The sequence below is a fragment of the Alosa sapidissima genome, chromosome 6 (genome assembly GCF_018492685.1).
Source record: "Alosa sapidissima isolate fAloSap1 chromosome 6, fAloSap1.pri, whole genome shotgun sequence".
In the NCBI taxonomy this organism is placed as follows: domain Eukaryota; kingdom Metazoa; phylum Chordata; class Actinopteri; order Clupeiformes; family Clupeidae; genus Alosa; species Alosa sapidissima.
In genome coordinates this window covers 39,273,673-39,285,428 of record NC_055962.1, presented here as the reverse complement: position 1 = coordinate 39,285,428, position 11,756 = coordinate 39,273,673, and the positions used below count along the sequence as shown (strand labels likewise).

The 11,756-nt window shown below is 42.9% G+C and overlaps 1 protein-coding gene across 1 annotated transcript in view; it reads right to left on the bottom strand.

Moving 5' to 3' along the window:
• The window catches only part of esr1 (estrogen receptor 1), a 48,495-nt gene extending 45,138 nt beyond the window's left edge, over positions 1 to 3,357 (bottom strand). Inside the window, exon 1 of the mRNA XM_042094933.1 lies at positions 3,261 to 3,357. The gene's annotated coding sequence lies outside the window, so the exon portion shown is untranslated. The remainder of the gene's footprint in view (positions 1 to 3,260) is intronic.
• Between the last annotated feature and the right edge of the window lie 8,399 nt (positions 3,358 to 11,756).

Genomic DNA, 11,756 nt, shown 5'->3' with positions numbered 1-11,756 from the left:
GAAATTTGACTTGTGCTGCAATTAGTAAATCAATATACAACTAGAAATACAATTCCAAGGAATTACCAGTGCATGAAAATGCTAAAGTTGTGATGTAAAATATCATGTATAGTTAAAACAGATAATACAGAGATGGTTACTACGGTGATGCTAGGATAGACATGGTGGTTGCATAGCTTAATACAAGTTGATAGTTTAAAAGTAGACTGTTTAAAAGCTGAATGTAGATAGTTTAAAAGTTATTGATAGACAGTAGATAGTTTAAAAGTTGTTGATAGACAGCTAGTTTAATAGATAGTTTAATGATAGTTTAAAAGTAGACCGTTTAAAAGTTGAAGGTAAATAGTTTAAAAGTTGTTGACAGACTGGAAGTTTAATGAATGTTGATATTCAAATAGTTTAATGGCTGTGTATAGGTAGATATTTGACGATAACTGAAAGTTGGAATGGCTCTAATGTTTGCTAGCAGTTATGCTAAGATTTTTAACTATGCTAACCATGCTACTTAGCTAATGTTTTATAGCAGTGCTAGCAATGCTAACATGCTAACCATGCTACTTAGCTAAAGTTTCAAAGTTGAAAAGCCATACCAACCCAATCTGTTTGAAGACCTACGTAACAAAGTTTGAATGAAGTTTCTAAGTTAAACTGTTCAAGAGAAATAGCGTACGGAAAAAGTGGTAAGCGGAATAATAATAATAAGAAGAAGTTGCCTAGGAAGAACAGTACAGTGCATTTTCATGCACTGTAATAATAATAAGAAGAAGTTGCCTAGGAAGAACAGTACAGTGCATTTTCATGCACTGTAATTAAGACAATAACAAAACCTATACAACAGAAAACGTTCGTCTTAACACATAGATTTGCAATTGCAAACTATACCGAAAATTATTTGTAGCCTATGTGGTCGTCCTCACGTTATCTGTCATTGACTTGGGCTACAGCGGAAAACTTTATCAGGTGGCCTGTCGGCTAAAAAGGCTTAGTTGTTTGATGCTGTATGAAACATTTTTTTTTTAATATTTTTGGGGGCTTTTTATGCCTTTAATTTGATAGGACAGTGGAGAATAACAGGAAGTGAGTGGAAGAGAGAGTCGGGGTGGGATCCGGAAAGGACCACGGGGCGGGAATCGAACCCGGGTCGCCGGCGGATGGTGCAGGTGCCCCAGCCAGTTGCACCACTGCTGGGGCCATGAAACATTTTACTGCACAACAAAATGATTACACGTTGGGCTTAGAGGGCAAACTGTACGATTTTACTTGATCTGTAAGACAATAAAGAGACCAAACAGTACGAGAAGGAGTTATAGTGGGCTACTAACTTTTGTCATTACATGAATGCAGATGGGCATTTTTCACAGGTAATGGGGAACTTCCCGTTTCTTCTGTCACAAATGAATGTGTTAATACATGTTGCCTAACAAAACATATACAACAGAGAACGTTCTTCTTAACACATACACTTGCAAAATCTACCGAAATTATTTGTATGTGGTCGTCATGTTATCTGTCATTGATTTGGGCTACAGCGTAAAACTTTATCTAGCTTCATCTAACTAGTTTATCAGGTGACCAGTCGGCAAAAATGCTTGTTTGGTGCTGAATGAGACATTTTACTGCACAACAAAATTATTACATGTTGGGCTTAGAGGGCAAACTGTAAGATTTTGCTTGATCTGTATGTTATGGCTGATGGGGCACGGGAGAAGCAGCCTGTCAGCGACCATGCCTGCTATCTGAAGACGCTTACTGAACTGCTATGGTGCTGTGCATCTAGCGTGCCCTGCGCGCGACTGCGCGAGTTCACGTGACAAAAGAAAGAGAGATAGGCTGGTCGGGTGTGCGCAAGGAGGTGGCTCATTTCGGGGCAATGTTTCAGTCGTTTTTAATGGCTCAGTTTTTCAAAAGATCATTTCAAAACCGACCTCAGTAAAATGTTAATAATATTAATAATTAAAAAAAAAAAAAAAAAAAAAAGTTTCAAAAGGGCATTTTCGTTGATAAAGGGCAAACTTCCTAGTGCTTTAGCGCCACCTAGTGTCTATGTATGCACGCCTATGTCCACAGCCTAATGTTTTCACTACTGTTTTACTGCTACACTGTTTTTCATGCTATATTAGCACACATGATCAATGGCTGCGGTCAGGCTTCTGCTACAATACTGAATGAATGAATGGCTATAACCCTATTACTTCAATCTGTTCTTGCACTGAAATAGTTTTTTATTTGACCTTGTCTACATTATACTTTACTCTCCTATTTGTCCATATTATTTATGCTGGTCTCTAGACCTTATTCTTGCACTGTTGGACTAATGTTGGACTACTTTTTGCACCTTCACCATGACACTCACTCCCTTTAGCACCTTACCAGTCCCGGCCCTGTCACTACAAGCGTCTTATGCTTGATCACCCTCAAGCACATTGGACTTTTTTAATTTAATTTATATAGTGTATTTAGTATTTAGTTTTGTCAGTTTTCTTATCTTCTGTCTTTATTGTACAGTGGAGTTTAGTTATATGTTTATACTTATACTTAAGTTTACCATTTCTGCTGTAAGTGCATGTTGTGTGTGATGTCTGTATGCTACTGAGACCCTTGAATTTCCCCATGGGGATCAATAAAGTATCTATCTATCTATCTATCCATCTATCCATCTATCTATCTATCTATCTATCTGCTCCTAGAGGATTTCCGGTTGAATTGTTCAGAACCTGCAGATACTTTGAAATGAAAATTACAGTGATCGGACTTCAGCGTAATGTTCTACAAAAGTCGACTTTATCTACAACTTGTCTTTTTGTTTGTCCCCAAGTTACCATTAGCTCAATGATTTTTTCTGTGCCTCAGGAACGTTTAGGAATGTTTGTTCAAAGGGTCTATAGGCCTACGAATACATACACAACACCCCCCCCCCCCCCCACCCACACACACACACACACACACTACGAATACATACACCTCACCAGTGACCTCACCAGCCGTACAGTGACCACAGACCCTCTGCTCTTTTGTAAGCCATGTTTTTTCATATGGGCTTTTCTCTACGGCAGGACTGTGGTCACTAAGCATGTACTTAGTCTCCTCCAAACTCCTGCCTCTGCCTCATTCACTCTCACTCTCTCTCTCTCTCCCTCTCCTTCCCTCTCACTGTTTCTCTTTCCATCTTTCTCTCCCTCTCTCTCTCATCCCTCTTTCCATCTTCCTTTCTTTCTCTCTCTCTCTCTCTGACGGAATGCCCGACGGAAAATCCCACTCACCCCAATCCTGTGTGGCCGGCTGTAGTTCAGGTGTCTGTAGTTCAGGTGTCTGTAGTTCAGGTCTCTGTGAGTAGCTGTAGTTCAGGTCTCTGTGAGTTGCTTCAGCTCTCTCTTTTTTCAACCTCCCTCCATCTCTCCCTCCCTCCCTCTCCATCTCTCTCTCCCCCCTCTCTCTCTCTCTCTCTCTCTCCCCCCCTCTCCATCTCTCCCTCCCTCCCTCTCTCTCTCTCTCTCCCTCTCTCTCTCTCTCCCCCTCTCTCTCCCTCTTCCCCCCCCTCTCCATCTCTCCCTCCCTCTCTCTCCATCTCTCTCTCCCCCCCCCCTCTCCATCTCTCCCTCCCTCCCTCTCTATCTCTCCATCAGTGGGGGGGATCAATATGTCTGGGCAGAAAGGGGAGGTCACAGTAACCAGATAAACAGCAGCAGCATGTCACACAGGGATCCTGCTGCCAACACACACACACACACACACACACACACACACACACCTGCACACACACACACACACACGCACACACGCACGCACACACACACCTGCACACACATACGCACGCACACACGCACGCACACACACACACACACACACCTGCACACACACACACACATACACACGCACACAAGCACACACACGCATCGCTAGGCGCCATCTTGGGAAAACAGTGACGTGACAGTTCAGCTCGCGTTGCTCCAGTCCAACGCCGTGCATCTTGGGAAAACAGTGACGTGACAGTTCAGCTCGCGTTGCTCCAGTCCAACGCCGTGCATCTTGGGAAAACAGTGACGTGACAGTTTAGCTCGCGTTGCTCCAGTCCAACGCCGTGCATCTTGGGAAAACAGTGACATGACAGTTCAGCTCGCGTTGCTCCAGTCCAACGCCGAATTGTCACGTGACTGTTTTCCCAAGATGGTACCAGCCTGTTTACGTTTCTAAACTATCTTTTTAATAAACTGTCTGTACAGTTCTCAATGCTTTGGTTTACATGTAGGGCCCCTCATTATGCTACCGTGGAGCCTTGTTAGTGGTATAGAAATAGCTTTTCACGTTGCGTGTGCCCCGAAGACTAGTGCTAAACGCTAATTAGTGGTTTGTGGTAAAACTGGTCACGTTCGATTAGCAAGAAAACATATCCCAGAGAACGGACAAACTCGGTACACGTGTTATTAACCCCTAGGTTCATTTTGCGCCGGAATTGTCCTTTAACTTGCTTCATTGGCACAAAAAATGACTTGGACTTGCTTGAGACTTAAGTCTTGAGACTAAATAATGGTGTTCCACAGGGCTCAATTTTGGGGCCACTGTTGTTTACATTGTATATCAATGACATTTGTGCTTCAATAGAAAATTGTAAAGTGCATTTCTATGCAGATGACATAATCCTTTATGCCTATGCACCATCTGTAGAGCAAACACTGTCATATCTTCAATGTGCATTTAATTGTGCAGAAATCCTTGAAAGATCTTAAACTGGTTCTGAATGAAGCAAAAACTAAATGTATGATCTTTACTAGATCGAGAAAGTGTGACCTTGATGACTATAACATTTGTTCCCTAAATGGGACACAAATTGAGCAAGTTTCTCAATACAAATATCTGGGCATTTGGGTAGATAACAAACTATCATTTAGAACACATGTGCTTGATCTCACAAAAAAGGTACAAATTAAATTAGGTGCACTTTACAGGATTAGGTCTTGCTTCTCTTTAGAAAGCAGTATGACCATTATCCAAGCAACTATAATGTCAGTCCTAGACTATGGTGACATTGTGTATATGCATGCAGCCCCTTCCACTCTGAAATCACTTGCAGTTTACCACAGTTCACTACGTTTTATAACTGGAGATGGGTTTAGAACTCATCACTGTAAATTATACCAACATGTAGGATGGTCCTCCCTCTATGATAGGCCTCCTTTTAGTTACCTCATTTCTCTTCTGAACATGAAATCAATCTGCCACAATACACGCTCACAGGATTTTATATATCCCGGCTTCCACCGTTGTGCCCTTGAGCAAGGCCAACCTCAAGTTGCTCCGGGAACAATGTAGCCGCTTGTAACGTACTGTAAGTCACATTGAATAATGTAGCCGCTTGTAATATACTGTAAGTCACGTTGGACAATGTAATCGCTTGTAATAAACTGTAAGACACGTTGGACAACAACATGAATAAATGTGAATGTGTGACGGGGTGATCATGTTATCAGTAGTACTGATCAGTGGGGCAGAATTCTACCCTTTAGACTAGTAGCAGTGGGCAAAAAGAACAAATGATTAACAAACGTGCTGGAGAACATCCAGCCTCTTTCCTCCAGGCAGACGCAGTGAGGATGAGGAGAGCAACTCTTCACGCTGGCACAGGAGACTGGGTCACGCTGACCTGTCCGTTATAGCACACCTCCAGTCAGTCAGTCTCTCTCTACCTCTTTCTGCCGACACACACACACACACACCTCCAATCAAGCCCATCGACGTCTCTCTCTGAATCACACACCTCTAGTCAAGCCCAACAACATCTCTCTCTCTGACACACACACAGTCAAGCCCAGCAACATCTCTCTCTGCTGACACACACACACTCATTCACACACACGCACAAACACACACACCTCGAATGTGTGGGGGCATCCGTGGCCTATTGGTTAGCGCTTCGGACTTGTAACCTGAGGGTTGCTGGTTTGAACCCCGACCAGTTAGTAAGGCTGAAGTGCCCTTGAGCAAGGCACCTAACCCCTCACTGCTCCCCGAGCGCTGCTGTTGTTGCAGGCAGCTCACTGCGCTGGGATTAGATGTGTGCTTCACCTCACTGTGTGTTCACTGTGTGCTGAGTGTGTTTCACTAATTCACGAATTGAGATAAATGCAGAGACCAAACTTCCCTCACGGGATCAAGAGTATATATACTTATACTTACAGTCAAGCCCATCAACATCTCTATTGGCCCCCCCCCCAAATAAAAACACAAACAACTAAAGCAAAACAAAAGGGCAATAATTGACACTATTACTGTGTATTGAATATTTTTAAATTTGATCAATTCAATTTGATGTTTAACTTGATGTTATACTTGATAAGTAGCCTATTGATAAATGGTGCATTGTCACTTTAAGAGAGTCTAAACGGTTCTCATAACGTCCTTTTGACAGCTATTGTTCACAATGGATAAGGCTGATAGGCCTACTCTAGCCTTGTTTGTTTGCACCACATTGACAACACAATATTAGGTTATTACAAGGAGCCTTCATTGTTAGGATATGGAAACATGTAATGAGTTGCTGCTAGCGTGACATTTCTGTTTGCAGTTGGCCATTAAAAGTGCAGTATGAGCATGGTAGCCACCTAGCTATCTGAATGGAATAGGCTATGTTTCAATCGGCATTATGCTTAACAAACGCTAGTTAGTCTGTTAACATGCATATTTGCAAGCCTCCAAGTACAGACGTCATCACTTTAAATCCTACCTGTTGCCTTTCACCGTCCACTTATTTAACTGCTGTTGCATCCCTTGACATGCCATCTCCTTTTCCCTCTTTCTTTTTCTATTTTTAGCCGCCAACAGCTTTTTTGCTGTCTCCATCTTTTTCCATAGACGGCAACTCACTACTCGTAGGCCTATCTGCTCGCTCAGCGCTGACGGCGCCCCCACTCCCTCTTCTATGTCAAAATTCTATGATGGAATTTTATGAGATAGGGCGCCTATAGCCTGTTAGTCCTCTAAAATGTTGAACATTGAGAAAATGTTGAAATGATTTAGAAACGGACAGCAGTAGCTACATATAGAAAATACCAAATATATTATTTTATTTTTTTTACCATCGTTTTTGCGCCCCTATGCGTCGCATATAGCGCATACCCACTTTTTGCGCCACTGAGTTCAGCTCCTATCCTGTAGTTTTTATTAGTAGCCTACCAATATTCCACAAGGATAGGTTGATAAGTTAACAAAAACAGGAAGGAAGAAATAAAGCATTTGAAATGTATTCCACAATTCCACTAAGAGGCGTACTGAACTATTGTTTACATGTTTTTTCTGCATGGGTCAGCTATCGTGTTGTTGTTTGGTGATTTACTCCTTTTACTACACCTGCTTCTGAGCAAACAAGGCATTTAGGTTGATCATGTAGCCTACTGCTGTCATATACTGTTCTTTCTTACATTAAATAACTTTAATTCATATGGTTAACTCTATTATCCTCTGTAGTCATATTTCAGGCTCATCATTTTCAGCGGGGGACTAGCTGATCAGCTGCTCAGAGGCTGCTTTTGTTTTTAAGCCTAGGCTACTGCAGATCAAGCTTGAGTTTTGTTATCAATATTTGCATAATATTTGCAAAGTCTATGAATCGCCATATTGGATGATACAAAAAGGCTAATATTTTAATTAATTTAATATGTTGCTTGCGAATAAGTTGACAACGCTACAATGTCCAGTATAGCCCAATAATTACGCCGCTAATAATCATGGCTATCTCTCTTTACCAGTTGCCATTTATGTCTGTCCTCTTCAAACAAATCTGGAAGCTTGGCACATTTGGCAGCATTTTCCTCCAATACTTTTCATCTTTTTTACCTGGTCTTTTCAGTCCCTCATGGCCTCTTTCTACCATCCATCCTCCCCTTCGTTTATCACTACGGTAGGGCCGGCCCGGGTATCTGAGAAAACATTTTAGAAAAGACGGGCTATATGGACCCAGCCAACTCTTCTTGGGAGGGGAGAACAACCCATGCAGAGGCTGCGGTGTTGGGCATAGAATGCGAATGTGTGTGCGAAGAGAAGATAGATTAACGTAAGCAAATGTCAATATTTTTCCCTCGACCGGCCCAAAAGTGAAGCGGCCCACCGGGAATTCTCCCGATTACCCACTCCGGGCCTGGCTAGAGGTGTGCATCTCTCCCTTATAAACGCTAGGGGTCATTAGCTAGAGGTCATTAGCTAGGGGTCATTAGCTAAGGGTCATTAGCTAGAGGTGTGCATCTCTCCCTTATAAACGCTAGGGGTCATTAGCTATAGGTCATTAGCTAGGGGTCATTAGCTAAGGGTCATTAACTAGAGGTGTGCATCTCTCCCTTATCAACGCTAGGGGTCATTAGCTAGAGGTCATTAGCTAGGGGTCATTAGCTAGAGGTGTGCATCTCTCTCCCTTATAAACGCTAGGGGTCATTAGCTAGGGGTCATTAGCTAGAGGTGTGCATCTCTCCCTTAGCAACGCTAGGGGCTTGTCAGTCTTTGTGGACACACTGTGATTTTCGTCCTCCGCCTTGACACCCATGTTAGCGATAACAAACGACGTTGAGCATTTGACATTAGGTAGGCTATTCAGTCTTCACTGCTTAAAGCTACATTGTGTTAGCCTAGAAATCTAGACGCACCCTAGCGGCAGCAAATGTAATTTGCAGCCAGGGTAGTCTAGCAACTCTCCGTTGGCTTGCGAGCTGGAAAAATGAAACTTTAATCAGGCAAATCACATCGTGTATGGAGTCGGTGGGCGGGCTTAATGGCAGAGTTCACGTGTGTGCTGGTGGTAGCCGTGTTCATGTGTAAACGTCACAACGCTTTGAACTGTGGGTAATTCCCTTTGGTGAAGTCTGCACCGATGCAGACTTACGGAGAGGGCTCGGTAAGTGTGCACTCAAACCCTTAGGCCCTTAGAAATGCGACATTAGGACAGCCCTACGCCCTTACGAATTTAAAATGCGACTTTGGGACAGCCCTACGCCCTTACAAATTTAAAATGCGACTTTGGGACAGCCCTAAGCCCTTACAAATTTAAAATGCGACTTTGGGATAGCCCTATGCCCTTACGAATTTAAAATGCGACTTTGGGATAGCCCTAAGCCCTTACAAATGCGACTTTGGGATAGCCCTAAGCCGTTACGAATTTAAAATGCGACTTTGGGATAGCCCTAAGCCCTTACGAATTTAAAATGCGACTTTGGGATAGCCCTAAGCCCTTACAAATTTAAAATGCGACTTTGGGATAGCCCTTACAAATTTAAAATGCGACTTTGGGACAGCCCTTACAAATTTAAAATGCAACTTTAGGACAGCGCTAAGCCCTTACGAATTTAAAATGCGACTTTGGGATAGCCCTAAGCCCTTACGAATGCGACTTTGGGATAGCCCTAAGCCCTTACGAATTTAAAATGCGACTTCGGGATAGCCCTAAGCCCTTACGAATTTAAAATGCGACTTTGGGATAGCCCTAAGCCCTTACGAATTTAAAATGCAACTTCGGGATAGCCCTAAGCCCTTACGAATTTAAAATGCAACTTTGGGATAGCCCTACGCCCTTATGAATTTAAAATGCAACTTTGGGACAGCCCTTACAAATTTAAAATGCAACTTTAGGACAGCGCTAAGCCCTTACGAATTTAAAATGCGACTTTGGGATAGCCCTAAGCCCTTACGAATGCGACTTTGGGATAGCCCTAAGCCGTTACGAATTTAAAATGCGACTTTGGGATAGCCCTAAGCCCTTACGAATTTAAAATGCGACTTTGGGATAGCCCTAAGCCCTTACAAATTTAAAATGCGACTTTGGGATAGCCCTTACAAATTTAAAATGTGACTTTGGGACAGCCCTTACAAATTTAAAATGCAACTTTAGGACAGCGCTAAGCCCTTACGAATTTAAAATGCGACTTTGGGATAGCCCTAAGCCCTTACGAATGCGACTTTGGGATAGCCCTAAGCCCTTACGAATTTAAAATGCGACTTCGGGATAGCCCTAAGCCCTTACGAATTTAAAATGCGACTTTGGGATAGCCCTAAGCCCTTACGAATTTAAAATGCAACTTCGGGATAGCCCTAAGCCCTTACGAATTTAAAATGCAACTTTGGGATAGCCCTACGCCCTTATGAATTTAAAATGCAACTTTGGGACAGCCCTTACAAATTTAAAATGCAACTTTAGGACAGCGCTAAGCCCTTACGAATTTAAAATGCGACTTTGGGATAGCCCTAAGCCCTTACGAATGCGACTTTGGGATAGCCCTAAGCCCTTACGAATTTAAAATGCGACTTCGGGATAGCCCTAAGCCCTTACGAATTTAAAATGCAACTTTGGGATAGCCCTACGCCCTTATGAATTTCGCGACAACCAAAGTCTGTGAGTCCGGACGCTGGGACTGGCCCATGAAAAGAGACAGAAGATGCTGCTGAGAAGAGGAGAGATGATTCACACACACTACACACACACACTCACTCACACACACACACACACTCACACACTCACTCACAAACACAAACACACACACTAGTGCTGGGCGGTATACCGGTCCACACCGTATACCGGTGTATATTTTCGTTATGATATGAATTTTTAATATACCGCCATACCGGTGTATTTGATTACACAACGTTTGGAAGCCCCTTAATGCAGGGGCTTACCTGGTCTTCAGCCCAGGGGCCTCGACCAATGAGGGCCCTCCTAATAATAATAATGATAATCAATAATAATAAACGGCGTGTCCGTATTCGCGGCGTCATTAGCCAACTCTGGAGCTAGCCTACTCTGGAGCTAGCCTACTCTGAAGCTAGCCTAATTGAGCACATCACACTGCTCTACAATGACATCCATGCAGAGGCCCCCTTTGTCTTCTCTTCTAAAGTGTAACAAAATGTAACAAAACTTAATAAATCCCAACAGGTGTGTAGATGAGCTAGAGGAGAGGCTGAAACTGAATGACAAACTTACAAACTCTGGAGATAACGTGGGTAGGATTGAAGCAACGATAAACGAATGACGTGGATTCCTGTAACTGTCCATGAAAACAGAAGGCATAGCAGGTAAATATCGTAGCAAATAGCCTGGCAAAGTTCACTTGTCTCACTGGAGTGAACGCAGAACATGGGCTGTTGCGCAAAAAAATGAATTAGTGATCAGCACTCCCTTCACCAAAAGCTAAGTTTGTGCTAACCCATTCGCACAAATAATAGCCTATGTTATGTTTTCTCCATTGTTAACGTGAGATATGTCTCCATGTAGGGTAGTATAGTGATAATGCATAAGGTAGCCAATGTTCACGTCACATGAGCCAGCTGCTTGTTCTGTAGGCTAAAAGTATTTATGTCCCTCCCAAGCTGTGTTAAAATGGTGTGTTAAGTGGACAGAATTTCAAAAAACCTCCTGGGGAACACCCCGACACGACAAACACATGCACTTTTGAAAAGCTTGAAACGTCCATAAGTGTAGCCTAACGCATCTTATAACTTAGCCAGCCAGTGTTGTAAGAGTTCAACGCTTGTTTTCGTGCAGTAGGCTAGCCTTTTTGATAAGCGATGTCAGGGGTAGGCTGACGTGATTAAGGAGGGCTTTCGGTTCCTGTTTATGTAAAGGTTTTACATAGGCTCAATAATGATAGGCTACACTGCATGTTATAGGCTATATTAACCAAAAGCGCACGTTAAATAGGCGGGTCAGATCATATCATATCGGGTATCATTTAATCATAATTATTTTTTGCGGTTGGGGGGGGGGGGCTTAAAAACATATAGCC